The following is a 12,377-nucleotide window of genomic DNA, read 5'->3' as shown; positions in this document are numbered from 1 at the left end:
TTCAGTTGCTGAAACAGACCATGAGCTTTTTAACCTTTGGAGTATCAGTCACAGGCAGAGAAGTAAAGTTGGAGAATTAGAAATAAGGGAGCATTTTTTTTACCTTCTCTCATATTGACACTACCGCCTAGAACATTTCCCTCAGCTTCTTTTCTTCTCTAATCCCTCTCCTAGATTCTAATAAGAAGTAATTGTTTATGCCTGAAGGACACAGAGATTCAATTTAATCCACCTGTCACTCCGTGGGTGGTCGCTTTAAGAAATGGTGCTCTACCACAGGTTCAGGTTAAGTTTCTACTGCTCGTAGACATTAAGAAATGACAATAACTAGAATAGCCTTGGTGAGAAGAAGGCCATGCATAGCCTCCAGCCCTGCCTCCATGACTATTCTGTTCATGGTTCCATTGCACAAGCACATTTAGTAGTCAAGGAAACAAGCTGGCTGATATCCACAAGGCAAGCCATCCTATGCATCTGTTACTGAGTGCCTACTCTGCACTCAACATGGTGGACATTTTTAGGTAAGGATTAATGGGGGACACAAAGAGCTACAGCCTTTCTACCTATCCTTAAAGCCTATCTTTATCTATACTCAAGACTTCCTCATCTCTAATTCTCCAACGTTACTTCTCTGCCTATGACCAAGGTACTTCCCACTATCCATGAGTTCATGTCTTACCATACCTCAGGTCACTTTTCTTTATTATGTGAATGACCAAGGCTACTGCTTTTATCTCTGCCAGTGTAAGGTTTCCCTTAACACTGTCCTTTAGACAAATTCTAAGTGGAAATGTAATATAATGGCAATCCATTTTTAACTACCACCAACATATATGAAAAGGCCCAGATTCTTGTATTCTTCATGATTTGGTTGTAGCAAACCCCTACCCATGCAACAGGTCATAGTGAGCTGAAGGAGAAGTGATGTATAAAGTGCTGTCAGGATGCACATATCTGTTGCTGGTCAGAGCCCATTCAGAGCAACCGACTCGGAGGCAGTACTACAATGTTTGTTGTTTTTATTGTCAGCAGGATACCATCAACATTGATGGAGAAAGTGAACTATTTTGAGATATTAAGGAAAGTAAATCTTTAGGAGCCTTCTAAATGGAGGGAGATGAAATTAAAATGACTGTAATAGATTGGAAGAGAATACTTATGGGATGGCTTCTGGACAAAGCATGCACAGATGTAGTCAACGTAAGCAACTGTGCCCGGGAAAAGAAGGAGGGATAATGGGGTAAGGGATGAGGACAGGGAATTCTGACAGTTTTGAAACAGAGTGTAAACATCTACATGGCACCAAATCCCCTGGAAGACCTAAGGAACGAGGAGAGTAGTGATACTCTTAAGACTGCTTATTTGCTGAGAACTAATTTACAGTAGTTCTTATGGATTCTAAGTACAAGCTTTTGCAGTGAGAGCTGTAAACTTCAAATCTAGTGCTAGGTGCTCTAGTTCTGTCTTTGCCACCTTGAGATTTTCTTTTTTTCTGCAGGGGGGTGGGGGGCAGGGAGCTACCAATGTGAGAGATAGTGAGAGATAGCATAGAAGGACTCCAACCCTCTTTCATGCTCAGCCACTATGCAGTTATGATTGCAAATTAGAACCATAGGATTCTGTGAATATCCCAAACAGGTATCCTCAAAGCCTGACAAAAGACAGTTATGGTGTGAGATGTGAGCAATGCTATATAAAACATTAAATGAATTAATTAAATGTGCAAGAGTTTATATAACTAAGTGATTAGACAGCAAATAATGTAATGGAGATAATATCTTTCGTTAGTGTACAGGTTAGAACTACAAAAAATGTATTTTAATGATGTCTGGTTAGGGATGTCTGTAAGGCATTCCATTTGACTGGAATGAGAGAAAAGATGAAGAAGAGCAGGTAGATTTTGGTGATATTTGCATGTAGATGTATCTGGTACCTGGATCCACATGAGTATTTACAACTGCTTAAAATCTTTACCTAAGTATCTTAAGTTGGAGTCACATGAAACTTCCTTCACAAAGGAGTTGTATGAGGTGAAGAAGTAAATTCTGAAAGAGCAACTGAGTAGTAAAAGCAACAACACAAATCAAAACAAAAAAACTGTGGAGCTCTTAGATGATTGAGGGGCTTAAGAACACCCAAGAGTAACAGTCTTGCTAAGGTTGAAGAGACATGACAAAACCATTGTTTCATACAGAAATTTATATCAGTGACATATAGTACGACAGAAAAAAATTAGACAGCTTCTTATTCAACATTTCAGTATGCAAATTAAAAGTAGCACATCTAAAACATTGTTTTTGCTCTTTCCAAAACTGCTATCAGTCTGATGTGGGAGGTCCTCTAACTATTCTATCATGATACTGACCTGATTGTGATCTGAACTAGTCTTATCTTGTGTCTAATAGAATGACTAGCTATCTTTTGCACAGAAATAGCTGCCCCCTCTTTCTTTTTAATATTTTTGATGTAATACTGTGTAAACAATATTTTATTTGTGCATGAATTCAGGTTAGACGGCATTAAATCAGAGAAGAGTTCAAACATTGTTTTTGTTCAAAAGATGTGTCAGTGATGGGATGGCAGATGACTTCGGTATGCAAATATTTTGGCTTTCATGGAGATGAGATGAATTCCAGCATAAACTACTTCCACTTGCAGAATTCTCTTAATAAAAATAAAGTCATATTGTTTTTTGGCCCACTTTTTTTTTTAAAGGCACAATTTTCTTTATTTCAGTATAATGGCTCTGAGATGCATTCTCGATGACTAAGGTTAAGCTGGGGGATACAGATGGAACACTGTACTATAAAACCATAGTTTCATCCATCTGGATAAACTTCTATGCTACTATTACCCATATGGGAAATTGCAAAGAGAGAAGAAATATGACTTTCATTAGATTTGTAATATATATTAAAATAAAGCAGAGTAGATTATCTATCAATTTGTTTACCATTTGGACAAAAGAATGTGCCAATCATCCAACTATATACATTTCCATATACAATTGAATACCCTAGATATTTACATCTGGATATGTTGCCTTGTGTAAAAATCTTTAAAAATGATCTATTGTTTTTATCCTGTCCTTTTCTTCCCGCAAGTATGGCATATTGTAAATTGTCTCAAAGAGTCTTGTTACAATGTTTAGTTCTTTAATCTCATGGCAGACTGAAGGTTAGTTTGACCCATATTAAATAAGGGTAGAAAAATAGAAAAGAAGACATTGGTGATAAACAGTGTTTAATTCCATTTTGGAGGAAACAATCAACTCTCTTTGCGTAGGTTAAAGCTGAAAATGGCAAAAGCTCACACAAATATACAGTGCTGTATCATTCTCAGGTTAATAAAAACAATTTATATGCAGGGTAGTGAACAAGAGAAAAGTTATGGAAAACATTTCTCAACCAAGGACAGTGTACCAGATGTGCTAAGACTTACGGGAGCAATCAGAGGTGACCAACTCTCTGTGGCGGGCCTTATTAAGTTAGACTGTGACCCAGCACCTTCAACTTATTAAGCTGTCGAGAACTTCAGTGATTAAAACCAAAGATAGGTCAGATACAAACCTTCAGAATGTCCCCACTCTGATATTTTCTTACAGGCTTTAGGCCCTCGTGGAGATAATTCCCTTGATCCATGGATTTTAAAAAAACTAGATATTTGAACGGGAGCTACACAGAATTTGAGGGTAATTTTAGTACACGATGCTTCTTCAGCCTTTCTCAATAGTTTCACTAAATAAAGAAATATACTTACAAGGTAGTTTTCGCATGTCATCAGAACTGTGATCAGAGGAGCAGATTCATGGGGATCTCAAATTCAGATAGGTCCTATACGAGAAGTGAGAGTGTAGCAACAGATAAGAGATGCTAAGAATAAACTTTCAAAATCTTATAATTAATATATGCAAAAGATATAATTAAGTTAACACCAGTTGAAGATTTAATGCTGCACCAAATCATATCCTAGGCTTTAAATACTGTATGAAATTAGTTAACTTTTCCCTGTCCTGGGCTCTTCCTCTCCTCCAAATGTATCTATTTCCGTAATACGATAAATAGATATAATAAACTCTGAGTGCTCTTGTATGTAAATGTATAGATGTATATGGGTATCATGCATACATAAATAACTACTATGTAGGTGTTGAAGATAATGCTAAATGCTATCCTTCCTGTTGTCTTGGAGATTAAGCAGAAGTCTCAATTTAACATACACCAAAGCCCTGGACATCAAGAAGCTGCTGCATCACCTCTACAGAATGTGCAAAAAACATCGTGAAACTGGATCTGCAAGCCTTAGCCTGTTGTTAGTTTCTAGGTTACAAAAGAGAAGTTGTAAGGTCCATTTACTCCTCAAACCCCACCCCTCTTCTTTACGGTATTTCCTCTTACCTCTTTGCCAAGCAAAGGGGTTGTCTTCAAGAGAAGAGTTTTGAAATTTGAAGAGTTTGAAGAGCTTTACAATTTCCTGGAATGTAAGGACCACACGACCTGGCCACTGCTCTTTGTAGGAAAATTCAGAAGGCAGCAAGGCACTAGAGAAAGGGCAGAATAGAAAGTAAGCTACAACTCCATCTGGTGATGAGGGCCAATGGGAGCAAAGGGAGCCTTTCCCTCTCGAGATATTGGACCATTTCACAGAACCACCTGTAGGGCAAGGCACAATGCAGAACTGACACTAACAGAGGTCCTTGGAGGAAGAGTCGATGGCAGCCAACTGCAGGAAGCTTCTCAAAACCTGCAAAGCTCCTTATGAGATAGTGGAGAATTCACTAAGGGAGAATTCATTCACTAATGGAGAGTGTTTATTCCTTCTCTTTATCTCATGATTTTAGTGAGCTAGAGAGAAATGTAAATTTTCATAGAAATTTGCAGTTAGGTGATTTTTGGTTGAATAGACTTTTATCTAAACATAATATTAAAATCTGGGGAATCTGTCTCACATATTTGTTGAGCCATTTCTATATACTGCTTACAAGAATGTAAATGGGAACAAATTTTCTGGGGGAAAAATGGTAATGTACATTAACAATTCCCTAGAAACTCGTATTCTTTGGCCTTTTATTTTTCTTTCTATAAACCACTCTCTAGAAAAATAATCAAAATTCAGACAATAGGATGCATTGTAATATTATTTCTAATAATAAATATATATAAATGACTTGTATTTAATAAGAGAGTGGTTACATATGTTATAGAATATCAGTTATTGGAGAGATGCTACATAACTACTTAAATTGTTTTTGGAGATTATATATGATCATATGATAAAAATGTTAAGTGACAAAGTAAGACAAAATTATATATAACTGTAATATCAATTTAAAATATTTCTGGCCATATGAAATATATATACTTAGATAAAAAGATTGAAACATTAAAGTATTAACAGACATTAAAATTGATGGTTGGAGTGTGAATGGGTGATTTAATTATTTTACTTTTCTAAATTTTTAAAATTAAATTAACATTGTATTGTTCTTATAATTGGACACCACAAAATATGATGTGGTTTATTTTGGTGAGTTGACAAGCAACATTATTTTTCTTGACTTACCATGTTGATAATGCAAGCATAATAGAACACACCTAAAATTCCATAATTCAATATATTTTATTGCACTATTTCCCAGCCTTATTTTAAAACTATACTTTTATTTAATGATACAACTTTAGATGAGCGATCTCACCAAAAAAACATACATTTCCTGTAGTTTCGTAAAAACTGTTTTCGAATACTTTTGAATCTTTTCTGGTCAAAAACAATTTTTTTACTGATATAACTTACTTTATGTATAAGATTTTACATATTATGATATTTGATTATGTTCTTTAGACAGTCATCATATTTCATTTCCTACAAATCTTAAATCCTGCCTTTATAATAGGCCTAACATGAAAAACAGTGCTTTGGAATGCAAGTACTTGAACACGGAAACTTGCAGCTCGTTGCATGTGAGAAAACTCCATAGAAAAGCATTGTCTTTGTATGGAGACACAAAGCTCAGATCACTTTTCAGATTCCCACATATTCCTTCTTTTTCCTTCTTGATCAACCTTCTGCGTATGTTGTTCTGTCATCTACTTTTTGACTTGAATAAAAATCCTCACCACGCGTCTTCCAGTATGGCTATGCAAGGGTTGGAAGATGTAGCTTGGAAGTGTAAGGAACTTGCTGTCTGTGAAGCGAAATTTGACCAGTATGTAACGGGGAACTGAAAGCAGTCAAGGTACATAAACTTCTTCGTTTTTCTTTCTTTCTCCCATGGGCTCCTCTAATGCTTACTTTTTTCTTGCGAAAGTTACAGACAAGTTCTGAATGCCAAATAACGCAAGACTAGGTAAGTCACCATGTCTTTTTGAAGCTCATTGTTAAACAGTACCAAGTGTGGTACAACATCATAGGAAACTAGTTTCATTTTCCTTTGTCTTACTTCTTTTCTCTCACCTTCACATGACATCAGGGTTAGCATCTCCCAAAAAGTTTTAATCCTTGCCTTGTGCTTTGCTTTCTTGAAGAACCACTTTAAGATACTTTCCCCTTGAGATGATTTCTCCTACCACATGTAGACTTGGTATGGCTTGGGCCATCAGCATTTTGAGAAAAAGTTTTGCTACTAAACTTGCCCTTGCTATTGTTTTGGAAGATAACTTAAAGGGAAAAATAAAAGGATCTGTAGAATAGGAGCTTATTTCTTTAGACACCTAGAATTGTGACAGAAAAGATTATTCTGTCCAAGTCAATTCTCAGGTTGTGGTGGTAATCACAGGACTCTGTCAGGAAGAAAAAGAGAGTTAGCCCACTCTGGCCTAGAAAAACATTATTGCCTTCAAATCCATTATTTTGAAGATTGTATAGCACAGTCTAGATTGCATGAAAATTGAGATTTTCCACTCAGTAGATGATCTTACATATACTGTCCGAAACTCAGTCAATAACCCAAGACCTTTGTGATTATAAGAAAGTTTAAACTGGATTCTATACATTGGGATATTTTATATCTGAAAATATTTGCATTAATCCCAGTAGCTGCCCTGGATGGATTTCGGAAGATCACAGTAACTCAAGCGTGGCTGTGTGAAGTTAAGTGAATGTGGCAAGAAGTTTGCCATAAAAATTGAAGTTGGAAATGAGTATAAACACTGACAATTACATTTAGGAGATAGTCTATAATTTGGTGAATGAAAGTGCCTATGAGGTGTTAAAACTGAAAGAATACATAAATGTTGTTATTGATATAAGTGTGGCTTAGCTAATTGAAGCCACATTTAAAACAGTTTCCAGGTTCAAGTAGTATCAATAACAATGAAAGGTATATATGACACTGAGAAAAATTCTTCTGAGCCTTTTTTTGTGTTCTAAATGCTCAAAGATTATCTTTTGTTATTAACAGGAATTTTATAGTAAAGATATTTTGACATCTGGAAAGGTCTAAAGCAACCATGATGTCTACATTTTTTGGTGAATAAATGTAAGGACTCTAATGTGACTAACTGTACATTCAGTTACCATTAATGTTCATGAATCATATTTCTTTCTAAAGCAAGTGATTGGTTCCATGGTAGCAGAATACATTAATAAAATATTTTCATTTTAACCTAAGAAAAAAATAAACCAAGTAGCATATGTGCCCCAAAAAAGAAGAAAAGAAAGACAACAATACAGAAAATTTAAAAATTGCATGGTTCAACCTAAACCTTGGTAGAAACATGCAGGAAAGTAAACTCTCTCCAATGAAACAATCAGAATATGCACACCAGACAACTTTCCCTTTTATAATGTGTGTCTGTAGTCTTAACAGCTGTGTTTTGGGTTTTTTTATAAATAAACAAATTTTCAATTAAAATAATCACTTTATTGAATTTCAAAATTATAAAAGTAATGTAATTTTTAGTGTAAATCATAAAACATAAAGAAAAGCATAGTAAGGAAAACAAAATTTGTTAGACTGTGAGAGCCACTGCTATTGGTTCACAATATTTTTTATGTGTTCACAAACATATACTCCTGAATAATGATAGGACTATATAAGTAGTGATAGATTGTTTTGTGTTTTGTTTTTAGTCATCAATTTTCTCAACTCTTACTTTTCTTTGAAAACTCCATTTTTAATAGCCTAGTATGAGTAGTTCATATGGATATAGTTTATCTTATTTACTCGCTAGCACAATGGTGAATATTTAGGTGATATTTCCATTTTTGTATTAGAGAAAACTCTGTACTGAAAATGATCTACATTCTATTTTTTGTGTGTATGAATCTCCTATTCTTTCATGAGAAGTATAATTACTGGATCACAGGGCTTAAACAACTTAAATTCTTTTGATATATATTTACTAAATTATTTATAAAATGCTATCTGATGTATTTTCCATTTACATTTTGACCATTCATGTTCAGTTTTTTATTTATTAGCAATTTGTATTTATTATTTTTGAGTCTTAATGTCTTTACCTATTTTTCTGTACAAGAATTTGTATTATGTATTGGGTTATAAGAACTCTTTACATTTAAGGATTCTTACAATGGGTGTGCTAGACCTGAATAAAGCTGAAAGGAAAAGCACCTACTTCCAAAAGCGTATTTTAGCATTCAAAGACAGAAAATAAATAAGCAAACGAGAAAACAAGGCATTTTTTGTTTTTGACGAACACATTCCTTTGCATCTGACATTTTAGATAGTGGGATAAAAAGTGTGATGATGCCTTCATTAATGTGGCCAGAACGTGATAAAGTTCTCTAGTTTCTGAAGTCTTTATTCTACTTTATTTTTATTTTATTTTATTTTGTTTCATTTTTTTGAGACAGAGTCTCGCCCTGTCACCCATGCTGGAGTAATATCGCACCATTTCAGCTCACTACAACCTCTGTCTCCCGGGTTCTAACAATTCTTCTGCCTCAGCCTCCTCAGTAGCTGGGATTATAGATGCCCACCACCTCGCCCGGCTAGAGACAGGGTTTCACCATGTTGGCCAGGCTGGTCTCAGACTCCTGTCAAGTCTTTATTTTAAATAGATATATAGTTTTATGGATTTCCAGATTTAGGTCTTGTCCATTTCTTGTTAATATTTTCTTTTGGGTGAGATCTCTTTGCATTATGTCTCCTAGCTGGCTATGGCAAGCGACTTTTCAAGTACGATATTGATCATTTGAGCTATTATTCCAATGTTAGCATAAGCGTGAGCCAATTACCACAGAGCGGTACTCAAAATTTTCTGTGAGTCCCCAGGACTCTGTCTTCCTAACTTCCTAAGCTCATATTTGGTGTGGAGGTGTTAGAGTTGGAGAACCTCATGATGACCAAAAAGCTTATGTTTGTTGTTAGTTTATTTCTTGAAATCATACTAACAAACTTACTTTTTATCAAACACCTTAATTTGTGTCTTTGGTTTCTAGTCAGAATTAATAAACTTTACAAAGGTATTCATACATCCTAAACACTCATTTAATATTACCCAAGTTGTATTATAGTTTTTGAATTTATTTCCACATAGATTTTCACTTAAAGAAGAAGAAAAGGTTGATTCATCATGATTAGATAACACTAAAGAAGACTGAGAAACTACTTTTGCTTTCTAACTTTGCACTTGGCTGGATAGGGTGTGGGAGGCTGTATGATCAACTGTTAACTGTGGGAGCAATCCCCAGGAACCATCTATCTTTCTGTCTTGCTGAGTATCTATCTGTGGATTTCCATGACACTAATTACCACATGGGGGCTCTGACAGTTCACATTAGCCCAGACAGAAAACAAGAGTCAAGGAGAAGCATTCTCGTATAACTCCCCTGAAGGTCTGCCTAAGGTTAACAGGTAAAGGTTTGAGATATTTTTTCTTCCAGGCATTCAAAATATTTATACAGTTCACTAATATTCCTTGATATAGTTAATGTTTCCTACTACATCTGAAGACTTTGACTATTTTGTGTTTTGGGGTCAATCCTGTATGTTTATTATTATATTTTGTTCATGGGCTTAGCTGAAAAAAGTTTATGTAAGAGAACAAGAGAGAATATTGATACCATTAGTTTTTTCCTCCCTATGCACCAGCAATCCAACTTATGGGTAGGGATAAATGCTTGCCTTCGTATAGCCTGCCTCAAACCATCACCAAGTACCTTCCATATACGATTCATTTGCTTCTGTATATTTTTATATCATTTCATGTTTGACTTGATTATTGTGCTTAGTACCATGATTTAAAATATTTATTTATCCAGCTTCTCTTTACTGGATTATAACTTTCCTAAATACAGGAAACTGGTATTTTGTGTGTGTGTGTGTGTGTGTGTGTGTGTGTGTGTGTGTGTGTGTGTGTATCTTTTTCAAACCTCTGTACAAGGCAAAGCATATGGTAATTGCTTATTGAATGAATCAATAATCCATTGAATAATCATTCTATTTTGTTCTCACATTACTTCTGAACTTGATCAACATCAGAGTCTGCCAAATGCTTTTATAAACTGTTTACATTCTATATCGTTACTAAAATTTAAACAATTTTCTGTTAAAAATGTTTTCACTGTGCTTCCCTTCATCTTCCAGGGTAAATTCATGTTTGGTTTGATGAGTAAGTGTATTTAGACATTTATCTGGCAAACTTGGAAAAATTCTTCTGGGATGATAGATCAGTGTACTGTGTTTTAATGTAATACTATAGCAGTGGAATTTACTACAACAGCTTCTAGCAGCAGCAATAGCTAACATTTATATAGCATTTACTATGTGCCAGGCTGATAGTTAACTCAAAACTATTTTCCAGGCACTATTTAACCACTTAATGAAGATTAATTTATTTACTCTTCTCAATAGTGTTATGAGGCTGGCATTATTATTCCTATTTTATGTATGAGAAAACTGAGGCAAGGAGAGGGTAAATGAAGTGTCCAAGATTATGCACCTGGTAAGTGGTAGAGTTAGCATTACTGGCTTCAGACCAGCAGTCCATGATCTTGACCGCTATGTCAAAGATTCTTCAAAGACTGCTATTCTAGATAACATTTAGAACATGACCCTGAGGGGGAAAAATAAGTGGTAAAGCTACTATTACGGAAATGTAACCTATCTGGAATGCAGTAACATCAACATTAGGCTGAGAGAGTTTTACTGATGGCTACAAACTCCTAGGTTATGAATCATGTGCTCATATCGTAGAAATTTTGAAATGAAGTGGCGTATATAGTGCCTGTGGAGTTCCGGAATGGCCAAACCTAATCCAAAATCATTGAACGAACAACACTATAAGATCTGTGGTGTTCTTTTATGTACAACTGAGGTTTTTCAGCCAAGACTGATTAATTAGTGCTAGTTAGGAAAGACTGTCCACCTGGGTTTACCCTCCTCTTAACACCCCCACATCTTCCTGAATCTTGGCTAAGAAAAAGGGGAACCAGAGCTGCCAGCCCATCCTCTGTGCCTCTCAGTTTCCCCCTACTATCTGTCCAACAGCACTGCCACCTGTCACCCAATGGCCATGCCCTCCAGCTTTCAGTCAACCTCAATGGCATGGCCATTCTTTCAAAGTTGCTCCCTCTCTTCATTTAGTCTGGTTAGAAAAAAATGACACACTAAAGCATTTTGATAAACAAATTAGAACATAATGATAGTTTTCCATATTGTTATTTGATGTGACATCTAAAATGAAGCAAAGTAGAAGTTGTTTTAAAGGGTGGTAGGAAGAACCTTCTAACCTGCCAGCTGTGTTCACCAAGGATTTACCTTCACCTAGATATTATCTGCAGGACCATGTTAGTCCTGTAGAGATGCCTTTAAATAGTACCAGTCATTAATATAAATTGATATCAACTTGGAAGCAGCTACTGTTTCTTTAGTGTTTACATTGGGTGGCATGTGCCTTGTATATATTATTTCATTTAATCCTTAGCAATCATGCTTAGGTAGGTGTTATCATCCCTTTATACATGGTTAGAAACAAGGCAAAGCAAAACTAAACTACACTAAAACTAGAACACCCCCAAACGCTAATATTACATTTCTCTCAAGTCTTAGGGTGAGTAGGTTGCAGAGGTGGGATTTGCTATTAGTCTATTCTGACTCCAATTCCCAAATTCCTCCCACACCACCATGATTAAAAAAATAAGTTTTAAGGAGGGACTGGAGAAGCAACAAAGGAAAATGTTTAGAGAAGACCCAGATGAGAGACTGGCAAGCCACAAGGTAACACAAAGTCTAAGAGAGTCTCTGAATGTTGACAAACTGATGAAGAATAAAAAGTTTCCAGGAATTTCACGTTCTCTTCTTGCAATGTTTATGCAAGCTTGTTGTTTATGTGAGGCCAGCATGTGAGACTGAAAAGGAGTTCAGAGTAGATGCTGAAATGAAGAAACTCCAGCTTTAAAAAATTCGCTTGCCA

This window comes from Theropithecus gelada, chromosome 6 (assembly GCF_003255815.1).
Source record: "Theropithecus gelada isolate Dixy chromosome 6, Tgel_1.0, whole genome shotgun sequence".
In the NCBI taxonomy this organism is placed as follows: domain Eukaryota; kingdom Metazoa; phylum Chordata; class Mammalia; order Primates; family Cercopithecidae; genus Theropithecus; species Theropithecus gelada.
This window is presented reverse-complemented; position numbering follows the sequence as displayed.